Below are 5,949 nucleotides of genomic sequence, written 5' to 3'. Positions count from 1 at the left end.
ACCTCAATTGGCGCAACTCCTTATTTGATGGTGTATGGGACTAAGGTTGTGATACCAGCGGAAGTCGAAATTCCATCTCTTCGAATTATTGTCGAGGCTGAAATTGAAGATACTGAATGGGTCAAAACCCAACTAGAGCAGCTCACATTAATAAATGAGAAACGATTGACGGCCGTTTGGTTTGGTCAGCTGTATCAGCAAAGGATGGCTCATGCATACAACAAAAAGGTGCACCCAAGACACTTTGAAGTAGGTCAACTAGTCTTAAAGCGCATTATCCCGCACCAAGAAAAATCCAAGGGAAAGTTCACCCCAAATTGGCAAGGTCCATATCTTATTAAGGAAGTGTGACCATTTCACATCATGAGAATGACTAACTTGAAGAAATATGTAAAGGTGACCATTTCTCGACACCTCTGCATGAAGGATACATAGATCAGTTTTAAATTGATAATGATTTAGATTTTGAGAACTAGGCAAGTCAAACGGATCAAGGGTCAAGTCCAAAGTGCATGTCATGGTTCACTCAAAGTCGACATATGTCTCCAGATAAGTTCTCTTTCTCATTTTTCTTCAAAAAGGAATGCCCTTCCTTAAGTTTATAGTGTTTCTTGATCCAATCTTTCACACTCTTAAGTCTAATATTTTTTTTAGTCTTTTCGGTATAATCTCTTGATAAAATAAGGTAAAAGATTGCAAAGCTTACTGTGGTTTCCCAAAAAGTAAAGCTGAGTATCCGAGTTGACATGCCATCGAGCAAGGACTAAAAATTCCTCAGATCTTCACCAAAAACTCATAAAGGAACACGATATAGTCTCTTTAAGTCATGAAAAATATTCAACAGGAGAATTCATTCTTTGGGACATCAGTCGCACCATGATATTTGGTTGTACCAAAAACAAGGCCCCTGAATTGACAAAGAGGAAGCTTCAAAGGTTGTTCAACCAAGGATTTGGAGTAGAGTCGGAGAAATTGGTCAGGAGTATGGTCAAATCATCGAAGCATCAAGGCCACAAACCAACCACCACTTTAAACTGACAATTTTCTTTTTCTTTTGCTCAACACAGGAACAAAAGAAAATGTGGGATTACAAGTCAAAAATGAAACATCACAAAAAGGAAGTTCTCCAAAGTCTTCACATATTTGTTGTTTCATCTCATGCTATTCGCATTTTTGCCTCTCAATTCGAGAGCTTCAGGCAATAGCACCAATCTGAATTCCCTGCAATACGCACACGTCCTTTATTCATGTGCAATACGCACCAGTCTGAATTTCGTGCAATACGCACCAATTTGAATTTCGTGCAAACACGCACTCGTCCTTTATTCACGTGCAAAACGTACCAACCTTTCTTTCATGAGCAAGACGTACCAATCCAAATCCCATACAATATGCATCGATATTGCATTCATATGCAATACACACTAGTCTTCTTTCATGTGCAATGTGCACCAGTCCTTTTTCACAAGCAATACGCATCAATCCTCTATTCATGGGCAATACACACCATAAGTATATCCTGGGCAATACGCACCAGTATTCATGGGCAATACGCACCATATGCATATCTTGGGCAATACGCACCAGAATTCATGGGTTATACACACCATATTCACATTTTTGGGTGATACACCCAATCTTAGGTCAATCCACAAAGACAATACGTCTTATTTGAAACTCTCAGGGCAATACATCTCATTTCTCCTTTTCTTTCTAGGGTTATACATCATAGTTCAAGATTCTCATTTTTTTTTCTTCCCTAAAAGAAACACATCCTTTTTGGGTTCTTCATTTTGCTATCTTGAGGTTTGAGTTTCAACCGCCAACTCAAGTTAAAACATGCACCTGAGAATGATCCACAAGCCACCAAGAAAGCATGAAGATCAATCTCAGAGATAACACACCGAGCAAGTCGAAGATCAAGACGAGACCCTAAGAAAAAACATCAAGTAGGGATCTTGTAAATCCTATAATATAGAGAGACATAGTTCTCTAGATCTTTTCTTTGTAACTATAGACAGTAGATGATGGAAAGTAATATGAAGCAATCTTTTGACCACAATTTCTGATAGTTTCGGCTATCAAAGTTTCTCGAACTATACTGACCTGATTTCCTTTTAATCAAGGATATGTAGGCAACCTCTGAAGCAAGGTTCAGTCATCTTTTTCAAAATGTCTTCATCGGAGTTTGAAACAGTAAAAAATTAGCCACTTCGTTCACTTTTTTTGCTTGAAAACTCTTCATGTTTCCAAGCAAAGAGGGGCATGCAGTGAACACTTAATTTTTGACGTGTTTATTTTACTCCTATAATATATAGTAATGTATTCTCTTATATTTTCTTGGTATTTTGAGTTGTTCGTCTTTGTTTGTATTTTTTTTAATTGGTCCAAATGACCCAATTTTGATTGAATTGGGTTGATTTAAATCAAATTCTGACAGCCCAATCAATTTTGATCCCGTCCAATAGAAATGGTCAAGATTGAATCTCAACCATTCATGATAGTTTGATCCAAGGGCTCCTATGTGACCCTACCAAAAAATACAAAACTCCAAAAATCAAATTTTTTTATTAGATTTTATTTTCTTTTCCCCTTTGCTTCCACCTGCCACCGGCCGGCCACCGCTGCCACCGGCCACCGCCCTTTGGCCGGAAAAATCTCCAAAAAAATTTACCATTTCTTCCTTTCACCCTTCTCTACACAAATTCGCAAACCATTCATCCTTATCCAGAGCCAAACTCTGTAGATCTAAGAAAAATCAAATATGAATCTTCACTTTTTTCTTTAGATTTACGAAGTTCTGGTCATCCCCATCCTATACCCTTTACATAAATGTGTAGAGCTCTTCAAGGGCTATCCTTTGTTATAAATTTTATGTCCAAAATTCGTCAAAAAAAATTCGGCGACCTTCATTCACCCAAAAATTTATGTCAATCTTTTCCCCCTCTCATCCTCTATCCGAATCCGTCATTATCACCTTTTTTTTTAAAACAGTATAAGTCATTTTGGTGCCGGATTTGTATTGTTTTGTTAGTGTTCTTTAAGTTTTATCATGTTGAAGTTTTGCTTGAATTTTATTTTATTTGAATTTTTGTTTTTATTTTCTGCCTTATTTGTTGTGTTTGATCTTCAAAATAGTTTATATGTTTGGATTTTGTGTTAGTGGTCTGATTTTCTTTTGATTTTTGGGTCTTGATCAAATGGGTCTACATTTTGGGCCTATTTTAAATTTTCAAATGACTCATTTAGCTATTATTCAATTAAGAGCAACTTTCACATATAGCAAACATAAAAATCATATTTGTATGTTATAGCTATAGTTTTCATAATTGCGCTCCATAGCAAATTTTATGTTTGCTATTGAGCTTTTGATTTGTATAATTCGCTACAAACATCCAATTTTATACAAATTGTTTAGTTTTGTATAAATTCATTTATACATTGTAATTTGTATAATAAGATCTGTATTTAAATAATTATAAGTATATAGGACGAAAATATGTATTTGTATATACATTTTTCTCTCGCTTTATACAAACACAAACGCATTTTATACCTAAATGTATAAAATGGCTAATTGTATACCGAAAATGGTTAATTGTATATGGCAAAAAACAGGGATGTTTGCTGCTAATTACAATTAAAATAAACTATGGCTATATCATTTAATTTGAATTAATAGTTTGCTATTTCATACAATTTTCCCTTCAATTAATGAATAAAAGAAATGGGTCATCTAAAAGGGTATTTTGGGCGTATTTTAAATTTTCAGATGACCAATTTAGCTATTATTCAATTAATAAATAAAATAGGTCATCTAAAAGGCTTTTTAATTAATTATTATCTTAGAAAAATAGAAAGAAAAAAAAAAGAGAAAATTCTATTGGCCATCTTGGGTGGCACCTTGGGAAGACAAAGAGTCTAATGCATGCATTGACTCTTAAGTTTTCAAGAAGAATGAGTGTTAATATTCACCGCCTATTTAAACACACTTTTCTTTCATTTCAAAGAGGACAAAAAAGAACAAGAACAAAAATTAGAAGAGGGAAAATCATAAGAATAGAGAGAAAAAAAAGTCTTCTTCTAAAAGAAAAAAAAAATTTCATCGTTGGTGGTCTTTGGGAGTTCAATTAAATTTTGCTTCCATCATTGTTTTGACATCATCTCTTTAGGTATATCTCTTTCCCTACACAACATAACTTCAAAAAAATAATGAAACATGTTTATATTTTTGATTAAGAAAGAAGAAGAGTATTTTCCTTTTAAATTTGGAATTACCAGGTGACTCGGAACACCTAAAAAACTCAATTCCAAGTGGCGATTCAAAAAATAAAAATAAAATATTTTTCCTGTGCTTTATTTTTTTTATTAAAAAAATACCCGTCACATCTTTAACTATTGTAAAAAATGAAGTGGTGTGACAAATATGAAAGTGATGATATGATTATTAATGAAAATGACGAACAACCGACTCAGGATAACAAAGTCATGTGTTTCGTCTACTTCACTATGTATGGAATGGTTGGACTAACTCCGAACTACCACATTGCTCCAGTGTCATATACAATACTTGTTATTATTGCAACAAAGATTCATGATCCAACTTGTTGCAGAAGTCATGAATCTTGTTATTCTATCTTGCTCTGTAATATAAAATTTATAGTTAGTTTTGATAGTTTTTAGAATTTATGGGTATAAATCACAATTTAAAAAAAAGTAAAATATATTTTTCAAATACTATGGTCAAAACACATGGTGATTAATAAAAGGGAAAAGGGTCAAAAATACCCCTCAACTTTGGTTTATAGTTTGACTTTACCCTCGCCGTTAAAATAAAGTTAATTTTACCCCTCCCGTTACTAATTTCACCAAAATTACCCCTCATTTGACGAAATCCCCAAAATTGACCCAAATTACCTGAATTTTAAAAAAAAAATCCTATTTCTTATTTTTAACCCAATGTCCCGACCTGCCCGACCCATTTAGAGGATAACTCACTCCCCTTTTACCCATTCTCTCAAATTTTCCATATAACTTCTCCTCCATTGTTCTTCATTTCTCTTCCCTCTATTTCAAAATCAAACTCTACGTTCATCTCCACAAGTAATATTTATCCACATTTTTCGTAATTCGATTATCACATTGAAATTCGATTAATTCGATAATCATTTTTTTTAATACTCTTAAGTTACACAAGTTTGTTTACCAATAAATTTCATTCTTTCTATGTTTCCTTTTGCCACCCAACTTCCATTTCTGAATTTCTCCATCAAACCTAACTCTAAAAGCTAAAACACAGTTCTCCAATTTCGTAGATTTTTCAGTTTTTTTATCCCCAAATCTATCTGGGTTTATAGAAAAGTAGATAAAAATCGAATCTGTGTGTTCTTCTTCCTGCAGTACCCAGAAGGACGTCTTCTTGTTCCAGCAGTAGCCAGCGAGAAATCGAACAAAATCGCGATCTCAATCCCTCTCTTTGTACGAGAAAATTCTCAAATCGGGAGAGATGGAGCAATCTTGCTCGCATCTCGTTCGTACGAGAAGATTTTTCGAGAAACAAGAAAGGAAGGAACTTGTGGAGATGAACGTAGAGTTTGATTTCAAATTAGAAGGAAGAGAAATGAAGAACAATGGAGGGGAAGTTGTATGGAAAATTTGAGAGAAAGGGTAAAACGGGAATAGGTTATCCTCTAGAGGGGTCGAGGCATTGGGTTAAAAATAAGGAATAGGTTTTTTTTTTAAAATTCGGGTAATTTGGGTCAATTTTGGGGATTCCGTCAAATGAGAGGTAATTTTGGTGAAATTAGTAACGGGAGGAGTAAAATTAACTTTATTTTAACGGCGAGGTTAAAGTCAAACTATAAACCAAAGTTGAGGGGTATTTTTGATCCTTTTCCCTTTACAAATTGATGATCTAAAAAGGGGTATTTGTGATCAATTGGATGGGTG

Source organism: Solanum tuberosum, unplaced genomic scaffold (genome assembly GCF_000226075.1).
Source record: "Solanum tuberosum cultivar DM 1-3 516 R44 unplaced genomic scaffold, SolTub_3.0 scf00063, whole genome shotgun sequence".
In the NCBI taxonomy this organism is placed as follows: domain Eukaryota; kingdom Viridiplantae; phylum Streptophyta; class Magnoliopsida; order Solanales; family Solanaceae; genus Solanum; species Solanum tuberosum.
Note: the sequence above shows the minus strand (reverse complement) of the source record.